General features: G+C 42.3%; 1 protein-coding gene and 1 non-coding gene across 6 annotated transcripts in view; one reads left to right on the top strand and one right to left on the bottom strand.

Annotated features, from left to right (window-relative positions):
• Kiaa0232 (KIAA0232 ortholog) overlaps positions 1–12,876 on the top strand; it is a 68,604-nt gene that overhangs the window by 3,497 nt on the left and 52,231 nt on the right. The gene's annotated exons all lie outside the window — the stretch shown is intronic.
• LOC129689213 (small nucleolar RNA SNORA17) lies at positions 12,657–12,785 on the bottom strand. Its single transcript, XR_008722077.1, has one exon. It is a non-coding gene; the product is annotated as a small nucleolar RNA SNORA17 (small nucleolar RNA).

The raw sequence follows: 12,876 nt of genomic DNA, 5'->3' as shown, positions 1-12,876 counted from the left end.
GCCTTTGGAAGTCCTTCAGAATGAATTCCTCCTTGCTGTAAGCCTTGTCTTCTATTTCTCCTTCTATTATTGCTCACATGTTCTATAAGTGATTGCATTAAACTCTGGCTGTGGTTTTCCTGCTCTTGTTTTACCCCTAGTATCTTTCTGGGGGCTTTAAACATATGGAGATGTGCTGATGTTTGCTAAATAAAATCTGTATTCAATTTTAAGCGTATTAATGTTATAAGGAATTTTAATTAAATTTTAACACCAGTTAAGCATTAGAAATGCAGTTTTACCATGTCGAAGGTAGTTACTATTTAAAAGATTTCTTTGCAGTTGTTTTTGGCTTTTCACATAATTATGTCCCAAGTGGAGCTGTCACTCCGCCATCTGTCTCTGAACTGTCAGAGTTTGACTGTACTCTGCCCCATGTAGTGGGTAGCGGAACCAAAGACCAAGCTGAAAAGACTCCCATGCATGGAAGGTAATTCCTCATGGTGGATGTTGCTTTTTTTTTAAATTTTTCTTTTGTGGAAATTAAATATAAAATATTTTAAAAAGTCCAGTGTTCCAATATTGATTTTACATATGTCATATAATTCTGTTTAAATGTTTTGGATATTATAATTATAGTACATTTGACATTAAAAGTATTTGAAATTTGTTTTTGTAAATATATATATAAATATATATTATATATAACATATATATATTATATATTATATATATTATATATAATATTATATAATATATAAATATATATTATATATAAATATATAATGTATTATATATATATATATATATATATATATAATATTTTTGCTTTCAAGAAGACTTACTCACTAACCCATTAGTACTGGGTTGAAAAGACTCCAGTTACATTCTGACCCCTCTTGCTTTCTGGGTTATCATGGGCGAGCTTGTTATATCTCTTGACCTTTCTGTAAAACAAGAAGTCTCATCCTATGTCTTTTGCTTTGTAGTGAGCTGGGTTCTAGGGGTTGAACTCAGGTTTTCCATGCTTGCTTGCCAAGTGCCTTTATCCACTGAGCCATTATAGTGGCCCTGGGGGCTTCTTTTTTGATGACCAGATTTTTTTTTAAAGAAAGGTTTATTTTTATTTACATGTATGTGTATGCATATGCTTTCCTTGGAGGCCAGACGATGGTGTTGGATTTTTTTGGAGTCATTTTACAGGCAGTGTGACCTGCCTGACTTGGGATCTGGGAACTGAACTCCAGTCCTCTGGAAGAACAGTAAGTATACTAAACTGCTGAGCCATCTCTCTAGCCCCAGGTTCAGATTTTTACCAGCTCTGTGTTCATGCTCCTTTCCCTTCTTTTTCCCCCCCTTTTTCTTTTAGTGCTTAGGATTAAACTCAGGGCATCATGTATTCTAGACAAGCACTCTACATTCTGTTCCATCCCAGGCCCCTCTATACACTTTTATCAGTCTTTCTTGGTCTCTCGTCTCCCTGGTTCTCCTGTTCCACCCTTTGAAGCTATCACTGGTCTCTAGGAAAGAGTGCACACTCTCTTCTCTTGACTAAGAGGCAGTGTGGAAAGAGTTAAGAGTGCACTCTAAAAGCATTGCTGCCTGTGCTTATTCTTTCAGTTATGTCTGAAACTGTTATGTCTTTTTGCACTTCGTATGTTAGGCAGCTCCCAGATCGCTTGCCATAAACAACCTCTGGGAGGGAAGCTCTGTTTTTTTGGCTCATGGTTTCTGTCCGAGATTTTAGTCCTTAATGCGGAAGAGCCTGGTAGCTTGGAGATCTCAACCTAATGGAAGCCAGGAAGCAGAGAGACAGATAGGGGCCAGAGATAGGTACCCCAAAGACCTGCCTCCAGTGACCTACTTCTTTCTGCTAAGTCTCGCCTTCTAATGTTTTCAGCACCTTCAATGTAGTAGTGCCCTCAGTTGGAGACCAAATGTTCCAGTGAGTCTGAGGGGTACATTTCAGATCCATAACATTCTACCTCAGGACCCAAAACGTATTTATGATTTACTCTATCTTGAGTCCCCAATGCATTTACATTACATTTTGGCATTGCTCAAAAGTCCCAAGCCCAGAGTTTCTTCTGAGAGTTGAGGCAGTCTCTCAGCTATGAGTCCCTGTAAAATAAAAAAAGAAAATGACACACACAAGGACAAAGAGTAAACATTTCCATTCTAAAAAGAAGAACAAAATAGCCAGTAAGGATTGGAGGGATCAAACCAAGATCAAAACCCAACAGGGCAAACCTTAAATCTGTTGCTCCATGTCTGTCTTTTGAAGTGTGTTGTAAGCTCCAATGGGCTTTGACAGCCCTGTCCCTCTGACTTTGCTGCTTTCACGCAGCCCATACAAACTCTCCTGGGTTAGTTCTACTCAATGCCATCTTGGGCTGTCATAGTGCAGGGACCCTAATTATATCACACATTTCCTGACCTCTCAGGCTTTTCTTTGAAATCTGAGTGGAAACCTCTATGGCCCTATAAGTGTATTTTGTCTGCCTGCTAACCCAGCATCACTTGGGAGTGCCAGGATTTGCTGCCAGCTGTAGTAGTAGCCAGGCTCCCTGAGAGCATAGCTACAGCAGACTCTGGGTGGCTGAGCACAGTGAAACAAATCCTGGGGAAGTAGCTTGGCCTTGTCCTTGTCCACTCATGGTGTCTTCTCTCCTCAGGGAGAGGTATCCCAAGTTAATTTATGCTTTACTGCCCTTGAACCTGTGATGTGTGGCGTCTGGCCAGTTTCTAAGATGCCGTGGAGACACCTTTTGTCCTCATGATAATCCTTGGCTCTTTATTTATAATGTCCCTAATTTCTTCAGTAGTCACACTTCATTGGGCCCCAACTTTACTTTTGCTGCTTTTTTGACAATGTTGCAAGTTTTTCAGTCTTTGCTGCTTTTTTCTCATTATAAACATTAAGAGCTGTTAACAAACCTCATTCCACAGCCAGAATGCTCAGCTACCACCGAATTTCTAGTGGGTCACTTATAAACTCAGTCTGTCACAGAGTTTGGAGTTTTGAGAAATGGATAAAATTTAGACATGTTCTTTGTTATAATGTAACATGTACAGTCTCTAGTCGAGTTTCCAGCAGTCTTTGCTTCCATCTGAAGCCTGTCTTTATTGTCGACATTCCTAGTGGCTTCTGGTCTTCTGAGATCCCACCAGAATTGTGTGTTGGGGTCTGTTGACAGCACTCTTGGCTTTGGCTTGTTTTTTCTGAAGTCTTTCCTATTCCTGCTGTAAGAGTGGATCCAAAGGCTTCTGACCCACATCAGCAGCAGTCAGCATGACCTTAATTTTCTGAGACCAGTTTTCTGTGTTAAACTTTCATCATTGTGACAAATTATCTGATAAGCTCAACTTAAGTGGGAGAAAGATTTGTGGTTTCAGTACCATCATGGTGGAAGGACATATAGTGGAGCAGAGTTTCTCACCTCCTGGCAGTCAGGAAGAGAGGGAGAGAAGGGGAGAAGAGATAGCCAATGAGAGATGGACAGATAAGAAATCCCTAAGATACAGCTAAATCTTCCCTCCTAAGATTTCCAGCACTTTCCAGTAAAGTGCCACCAACCTGCAGAGGACCAGTATGTGAGCCTGTGGGGAACATTTCAGATTCAAGCCTCAGCACCTTATATTTTAGCATGATTGTCCAGTTCCTATATTTGTCCTGTCCTCCTATCAAGCTATTGTAATCTTGAAGACTTTGCTGAAAATTCTTTATACTTCTGTAACCTGACTTTCAGAATTCAGTCTTTACTCTCCCATACGGTGTTTGCCTAATATATCAAGTTTTTTCCAATTTAATTATTATTATAATGTATTTTATGTGCATGTTTGGATTTGCGTGCATCACATGTGTGCAGGTGCCAGTGGAGGCCAAAAAGGATGTCAGAGCCACTGGAACTGGAGTTATAGGCAGTTTGAGCTGCTCAGTGTGTGTGCTGGGAACTACACCTCTGTTCTCAAGAGCAGTAAGTGCTCATAACTTCTGAAACCTCTCTCTAGTCTAGTCCCTCAAATTGTTTTGTTGTTGTTGTTGTTTGCTTATGGCATTTTAGGTTTTTGTCTTTTGTTTTTTGCATGGAGGCATCTCCTGGATTTTAATTTCTTGAGAGAAGAGAGGAAACTCTTATTTGATGATTCCTTTTAGTGTGCAGTGTAATCTTTTTGCACAGTACTCAGTCATTACATGTTTGACTGAATTAACCCAGAATCACTTTGCAAGGAAACGGCTTGGGTCAAAGTAGCTTCCTGGGAAGGTTTTGGGACTCAGTGTAGGGCTTGGTATGTAGCAGATGTGTCAGTAAATGCAGCTTTAGCTTGTTGGAGCAGGGTGGAAAACAGTAGAGCTTGGTGCCTTAGTTACTTCGGTGTTGCTATTGTTGTTGCCGCAACACCTGACAGAAACCTCAGTGATTTTGGGCTCATAGTTTCATAGGATTTTAGTCCCTCTAGGGACAGCATGTGGGAACACTTCACTTTCTGGTGGCAGGAGCATATGGTGGAGGCTGTTCATATCACAGCAAACCAGCAAGCGGAAAGTGAGACAGGAAATGGGCAGAGATACCATAATCCCAGAGTCACTCCTGGCCAGATGACCTTCTTCCTTGAGTTAGTCCCACCTCCTGAAGTGTCCAGTCCTCAAGCGGCACTGCTAGCTAGGGACATTGAGAACATGAGCTAATAGGGGATAGTTCACATTCAGACTCTAACATTTAGCCATCGATGCCCCAAGGCTTATGGCCACTTTATGTGCACAACTAACTCATTTAATTCAAATTCAACTTCTTAACAGTTTTGACATTGTTCAAAAGTTTGGTGCCAAGTGGTCATCCCTGAGACCATATATACACATTATACAGACTGAACAGGTTGTATTTGTATATATGTATATGTATAAAAACAAGAAAAGAAAAACATGTAAAGAGAAAAAAGGCCATGAATTTTAGAGAGTGCCCAGGAAGGTTTGCAGGGAGGAAAGGGAATAGAAGAAATTATATAATTATACTATAATTAAAAAAAAATTGTTATAAAAATCTGATGCCTCTGTTGCTCTCCTTGTGGAGCTACTGTCCCCTCCAGGTCTTTCTATCTCCACCTTCTTTCGTAAGATTTCCTGCACTCTGCCCAAAGTTTGGCTATGAGTCTTAGCATCTGCTTTAATACCCTGCTGGGTGGAGTCTTTCAGAGGCCCTCTGTGGCAGGCAGACTCTTGTCCTGTTCCCTGTTTTCTCTCTCTCCTCATGTCTATCCCATTTGCCTTTTTGAATGAGGATTAGGCATCTTACCCAGGGTAATCTTTATCTGGGCCCAGGGGTCTTTTCTGAGACTGATAACTCCAACCAAGGACCATTCATAGAGATAACCTAGAACCCCTGCACAGATGTAGTCCATGGCAGCTCAGTCTCCAAGTGGGTTCCCTAAATGGGAACAGGGACTGTCTATGACATGAACTCAGGGGCTGGCTTTTTGATCATTCTGAGGGGGTGCAGCCTTACCAGGCCTCAGAGGAAGACAATGCAGACAGTCCTGATAAGACCTGATAGGCTAGGATCAGATGGAAGTGGAGGAGGACCTTCCCAATCAGTGGACATGGGAGGAGAAGCAGGAGGGAGGGCAGGATTGAGAGGGGATGAGGGAAGGGGCTACAGCTGGGATACAAAGTGACTAAATTGTAATAAATTTTTAAAAATCTGATGTTTTTCTAAAAATCATAGTAGTCTCTTAGCTGTTAGCTGTTTTGTGATGATTAATCTTTATTGTCAACTTGACTAGATTTAGAATTAACTTAGGAAACAATGTCTGGATTTGCCTGTAAGAGTTTTTTTCGCAGAAGTTTAACTGAGGAGGAAAGACCTACTGTGAATGTGGGTGGTCCATCCCATGAGTTGAGGTCTAGGGCTGGATAAAAAGAAAGCAAACTGAGAACAATTGGTCATCTTTCAGTTTCCTGACTGCAGGCAATATGTGACTAGCTACCTTATATTGTCAACATGCTTTCCCTGCTATGATGGATACATGAACCCTCAAAATGAGCTAAACTAAATCTTTAAGATGCTTTTGTCAGATATTTTGTCACAGAAATGAGAAGAGTACTTAATAACACCTTGTAAAGTCAAAAATGAAGTTACATCCTTTTATGTACAGTGACATAGTAAACATTACCATTCTAAAAGGATGAGACAGAATGGAAGAATGGCAAAGAAGAGCGGACCGAAGCAAAGTTGAGACCCAGGTTGTCAAACAGTAAGTCCTGTAGCTTCCAGGGCAGGTAGTAATGTGATCCAAGCTTCAGTGGCCCAGGTAGCTCTGTTCTGTGACCTTGCCATCGTGTTCCATATGATCCCTCTTCTCTACTGGTTCCATTTGGTATCTTTCTTCAGCAGATGTTCCATGCTCTTGCCATCTCCAATATCTTGGTGTCTCTGTTGTAACACCAAGACATTGTTTCACTCTCACAGCTTTTATGCACGGTAGCGCCAAGGAATCTGACCTTGCTGAACATTGTCTTGTTTACCTAACAAATCTGGGTAGAAGCAACCTCTATATCTCTAACTGTAGTCTGCATACTGGTAAAACCAGTATCCATCATGTGGCTTGCCTCCAGTTCAGTCAGTAACAGGCTTATTTGGAGGACAGCTGCAGCAGGCTTTTGAGTGCTTGGATGTCTGGACCTGGGAAAATATTCCTCTACGTAGCTCCTGTCAAAGGCAATTCTTTGACAGGAATTTATAGTTTTATTCCTCTGCAACCTGTCCTAGGTGAATTTGGCCAGTTTCCCTCTGTCTGATGACAGACCTCTTGGCTTCCAGTCTCTTTAACAACCACATACTTTTTTGTTTTTTGTTTTTCTCAAGACAGGGTTTCTCTGTCCTGGAACTCATTCTATAAACTAGGATGGCCTAAAGCTCACCGAGACCTGTCTGCCTCTGCCTCAATGAGTGTTGGGATTAAAGGCATGTGCTATCACTGTCTGGCTACAATCACATACTTTTTGTCTACAGCTTCCAACTCAATCCTATTCTGGGCAGATTTCACTGTAGTCAAATCACTGTAAACTTGGCTAGAAGCCTGCAACAGTGCCACAGCCCAGATGCTCGTCTGCTATGGTAGTTATTAGCCCATTAGTTTTTTTCTTTTGCAACCTTTATTTTATATTATGTATACAGGTGTTTTGCCTGCATATGTGTTTGAGCACCAGGTGTGAACAGTACCCAAGGAAGCCAGAAGCAAATATTTGATCCTCTGAGATTGGAGTTCCAGGCAGTTGTGAAGTGCCCTGTGGTACTGGGAATTGAACTAGAGTCCTTTGGAAGAGCAACCAGCGATCTTAACCACTAAACTATCTCTTCAAATTCTAGTCAATTAGTTTTAAACTAATTAGCCTTCCACGGATGTCTTCTGGGCCCCACCAGAATCATATATGATGGTCTTTTAGCATTCTTTAGCTTCTCTAGCCCATTCTATAAACTGTAAATTTTTTTTCCACCAACTATTTCTAGAGGCTACTTGGACATATTTAGTCTTAGCAGACCCTTCTTTTGGTTTCATTTTTCTGTATTAGCTTTTCATTGGTTGTGACCAGATGTCCAACAGAAAGAAATTACAGGACAAAAAAAGTGATTTTTGGCTCATGGGTTCAGTCTGTCATGTCAGAAAGACTTGGCCAGGGAGTGTCAATAGAAGCATGGGGCAGAGGCTGTACACATCATGATGGAAGATGACGCAGATGGAGAGATAGGTTGGTCAGGATAGCATATCCTCAAGGAACTAAGTCTTCGTTCCTAGAGACCTATTCCTCCAGCTAGGCCCCACTTGCCAAAAGTTCCAAAGCCTCCCAAAATTATGCCACCAACTGTGAACTAAGCCATTAAAACAGGCGTCTGCAGAGGATATACCAAAATCAAATCATGAGTATTAAGTGAGTTGTTTAATTGCTTATAATACTTTTGTTTTTTGTTTTTGAGACAGGATCTCTTTATGTAGTTCTGGCTGTCCTGGAACTCAGTATGTAGGCCAGGATGGCCTTGAACTTTCAAAGATCTGCCTGTCTCTGCCTTCTGAGCGCTGGGATTAAAGGCGTGAGCCACCACGCCTGGCTTTCTTCACACTACTTTATTTTGACAGTGCCCACAGATTTAATTCTAACACCTGTACAGAAAGTAGAGGTGATTTCTCTGGCTGTACCTACATTCCTTATTTGCCTTAGGGATGAATGGGAGAGGGCTTTTGCACTGATTCAGTATGGAATCCTAAACTATCTTGAAAACAAGGAAGCTTATCTGTAGGTAAGCAAGTTTTTGCATATGGCTTAGGAAAGTGAGTGGAAATGTATTTGGGGGATAGTTCTTGAAACCTCCAAAAATCTTCCCTGTTGTTAAGTGTTATCCATGCCATTTGTCTCTTCTTTGTCTTGTCAGCATCCCCTCACCCCAGCCATTGGATTGGGTACAGATAGGTAAGGAATTATGTTTGAATGTTGACACTTTAAATATTGATGCAATTTAAGTGTATGTGCTGTACTGATTAAGTTTTCAGAAGTGGTAATGTTGGTACGAATGTAACATGGAGCTCCTTCCCTGGAGTAGCATGTTATCGGGAGTGTCTTGGTCATTGGAACTTATGTATTATTAATCTCTTAAAATCTGCTCCAGAGATTTGGGAATGATAGTATTGTCCCAGCAGATGAGCTTGTTGTCTGTGTTACAAATAAAGACACTGGGGCAGTGAATACAGAATGCTTGAGAATCTTTGGCTGTGCATGTTTCAAGCCTGAGTATAAATGTGAGGTGTGGGGGCGGCGTATGGGGTGTGGCCAAGTAAATAGTTAACATGAGTCAGTTGATTCTGTGGAATGTAAAACATATGAGAGGGGCTGGAGAGATGACTCAGTGCTTATGAGCTCTGTCTGCTCTTCTAAAGGACCAGGTTCAATTCCCAGCACCCACATGGCAGCTCACAACTGTCTGTAATGCCACTTTTAAGGGATCTGACACCTTCACACTAAATGTACATAAAATTAAAGAAAATTAAATAAATTATAAAAAAAAAAAAACAACAAAAAGTAAAACATATGAGGGTAAATGAGTATAAAGAATTATGCCACGTGGCTGGAGAGATGGCTCAGTGGTTAAGAGCACTGGCTGTTCTTCGAGAGGTCCTGAGTTCAATTCCCAGCAAACATATGGTGGCTCACACCCACCTATAATGTGATCTGATGCCCTCTTGTGGCATGCAAGTAACCTACAGATACAGCATCCATATATGTAAAATAAATAATTCTTAAAAATAAAAAAGGAATTATCCCACAGTGTACTTTTAGATATGTGTGTCTGTCTGGCTGTTTGTGTACACGCATGTTAGTGGTATGCAGTTGGGGTAAAGATATTTAAACGAGTAGGGAGGGATTTGCTTTCCTTTTACCCTGGAGTCTGTTTCTCACTCACTTGTGTTTGCACCTTTGAAGTAATAGCTAATGCATCTCTATTTCAGAGTTGAGCCTGACAGTATCTTTTGGGGGAGGTATGGTGGGAGTAGATTCTCCATCTGAACCCCAGACTTGGGCTTTTCCTGCCTCATCCTCCCAAGTTGCTGCAGGTACAGATGTGCCACCTCACTTGTCTGTTTTTGTGGATGCTAGGATAAGCTTAAAGCTGAAGTCCAGTTAGTTAAAAGATTTTGTGTGTGTTAACAAGTTTTTTCATTGCCTTAAATGAAGTATCTGAGGTGGCCTGTTTGCAAAGAAAAGAGATTTATTTGGCTCGCAGTTTTTGTAGGTTCAATAATAAGGTGGGTAATTCCATTGGTGAGAGTGGTTCGTACATTGCCTTGTGGCGGAACGGGCTGGTGGCTCCACCTTTCTGAGGTTCCCACTGCAATGAGTATGCTGTAATGTTGTTTTGGGTAGAAGTAGCTGTTAGAAAACTTACTCTTTTTTTTTTTTTTTTAATAAAAGATTTGCAGGCTGGAGAGATGGCTCAGAGGTTAAGAGCACTGGCTGCTCTTCCAGAGGTTCTGAGTTCAATTCTCAGCAACCACATAGTGGCTCACATCATAGTGGATCTATAATGAGATCTGGTGCCCTCTTCTGGTGTGCAGGTGTACATGCAGACAGAACATTGTATCCATAATAAATAAAATTTTTAAAAAGATTTGCTATTTTGAGTGTGAGCATCTGTGTGTCTGCCACACATGTGCAGGTGCCAAACCTATAAGCTGGAATTACAGGCGGTTGTGAGTTGCCTGGTATTGGTACTGGGAACTGGACTGGAGGCCTCTGGAAGACTAGCAAGCTCTCTAACTGCTAAGTAATCTCTCTAGTCCATAACGCTTATTTTTTATTTTATTATTTTATGTGTTTTGCCTTAGTATATTTTACAGTTCACAATTGTATAAGTTTTATGCCTAGGCACTTTGACAAGTTAGAATTTCACATTGAAAAATTATATGCATATTATGAGCTAATATTTTACATGATAAAATGTTTTTCAACTTTGTCAGAGTAAGTTTTGTGGAGGAACATCCATAGCTGAGAAAACAGAAAGATAACAGGTGCCTATGGAGCAGCTTTCACAATGTGCGGCTGGTCCAGAAAGTGTCCTGAAAAAAAAAAAAAAGTGGCAGCTTTGCAGGAACAACTAAATGAATTAATTTGATGGACAGCTTTCAGTTAACTGCAACCTTGCTTTGTAACATTGATCAATCAAAACTGCTTTCATCCGCATGGCCAGAATTGCTTGGCTGGTTACTTCAGCTGAAGGTAGATAGCCCTCCAATCTCACCTTCAGCAAGCAGGCCTGGAGCAGGTCTGGCCGGTGTTCTATTCCTGTTCTTGTCCTGCACTGTCAGTGTACTGAACAGATGTGCTTTTCTGCTCTGGTCTGAAGAGTGAATTCTTTGACCTATTTGCCAGTTCTCTACAGGTTTCATCATGTTTTACAATTACAGACATTCCAAAAACCCTTTGTTTGTTTCTAGGTAAACTAGCTTAGGGAAAAAAAAATTTTTTAAACAAAAATTTCACTATGTAGCTCTGACTGTTTTGGAACTCACTGTGTGGACCAGGCTAGCTTTGAACTCACAAAAATCTGCCTTCTTCTTCCTCTGCCTCTGCCTCTTTGATTAAAGATGTACACTGCCATCCCAAATTAGACATTAAAACAAACAAACAAACCACATTTTATTGGTTCTTTATGAATGTCACAACATGCACCCCAATCCCACTCATCTTCCCCACCCCTTATGCTCACCCTCCACCCTTGCAACCTCTCACCCAACAGAGAAAAAAACCCAACCCAACTCATTATGGAAGCTGTAGTGTGTCACAGTGTGTCCCACAGTAGACCCTTTTGTCCACACTTCTTTGCTTGCAGATGTTCACTGCAATGACTTTTTGGTCTGGTGTGAGGCCTCTGACTTCTGCTACGCTGTCAATACTGAAAGCTCACTGGCACTTCTCTTGGGTATCCTGTTGTTGCCCTGTGTCATGGCGATCTTGTAGTTTTGGATCCATAGGACCAGCTCCTTCATTCACTCCAACAGTTCTTGATGAGGTAGATGTTGGGGTGGGCCAATTCAAAGCCTTGGATCTGGTCCTGAGAGGTATCTGAGCTGGTCAGCCCACTGGCTCTCCCGATCTCATGCCTTCAGGGCCAGCTCCCTGGCAATCCTACCTCTGCACCCCACCATCCCACTGACAACCAGGGTCATCTCTACCCTGTTGCCCAGGCAAAGTGCAGGGCTTACTGTCCTGAGTGTTGCATCTGGTGAAGGACATGGCCAGTTCTCCCGCTCTCATGACCCCAGGGCCAGCTCTCCTGCCTGCTATAAATGGCTAGGGACTAGGGAAGGGAAGGGGGCATCTTCTTCATCCGTCTATGCCAGCACCCAACAGACAAGAAGCAGGGCCAGCTTTCTTGTGCTCACATCCTCAGGGCTGGCTCACCTGCAACTCTCATATCTAGGGCTTGCTCTCCCAAGTGCTGCAGCTGGTGAGGGGCATGGCCAAACTCTCCAAGGATGTCCTGGTGAAAGATGGGTCCAGTTCTATACTGTTCTCAGACACCAGTATGTCCCTGGGTGGCAGACCAGACCAGGGATGTCCACATGGTCTTTGGTGGTAACAGACTTCTGCTGCTGCAGAGCCATGGATCCAGTCATGGCTCCAGGTGAGATCACCAGCTACTCACATCAGGCTGTTCTCACTACCCTTGAGTCTCTGCCTCTTTATTGTATTTACATCTTTCTGTTTCTTGTTCTCTTCCATTTCTCCACCACTTACTTTCTCCTCTTACTGGTGCCCAGGGTCTCTGAGTGTCTGGAGTCATCTCAGGAGTGGTCTCTGGAGTGCTATGCCCTGCTCATACATTATGGCTCTAGGCAGGGGTCATCTGCCTCCTAAGGCCTACATGGCACTGGACTAGTGGTCATCTCAAGCTTGGTCCCTTTCTGCGGCCTCATGTACAGGTTGGCCTGGTGGTCCTTTCAGGCTCACTTCTTGCCTGGCCCACCCGGGTGGCCCCTTGTGAGGGTCATCTGTCTCAGGCTCACTGCTGCCTAGTAGTTCTTTTAGTCTCTGGCTGTTCGCTGTCCTGGGAGCCAGATAGTGGTCATCTCTGCCAGGCCCCCTGGTGCAGGACTGGTGTTCATCTTGGGCTCACCTTTTTTCAGGGAATGTTAGGCTACTAATCCTTCAGGTTCATAGGCCAGAACACTGAGGGTAGGCATAGCCTCTCTCCTCTCTGCCACCTACTGAGGCACATGTGACACAGCAGCCGCACCCGCAGTGCGTCTAGGGCAGGGACACTATAGACATTTTTAATGCGTGTTTTAGAGTAAAGCTACTTTCTTTTAATTAAAGTTTTAATTTTATAAAATTTAGTTGCTGGGGGC

The sequence above is a fragment of the Psammomys obesus genome, unplaced genomic scaffold, assembly GCF_907164565.1.
Source record: "Psammomys obesus unplaced genomic scaffold, mPsaObe1.curated_primary_1811, whole genome shotgun sequence".
NCBI lineage: Eukaryota > Metazoa > Chordata > Mammalia > Rodentia > Muridae > Psammomys > Psammomys obesus.
The sequence above is the reverse complement of the archived record's forward strand: the minus strand, read 5'-3'. Positions and strand labels throughout refer to the sequence as shown.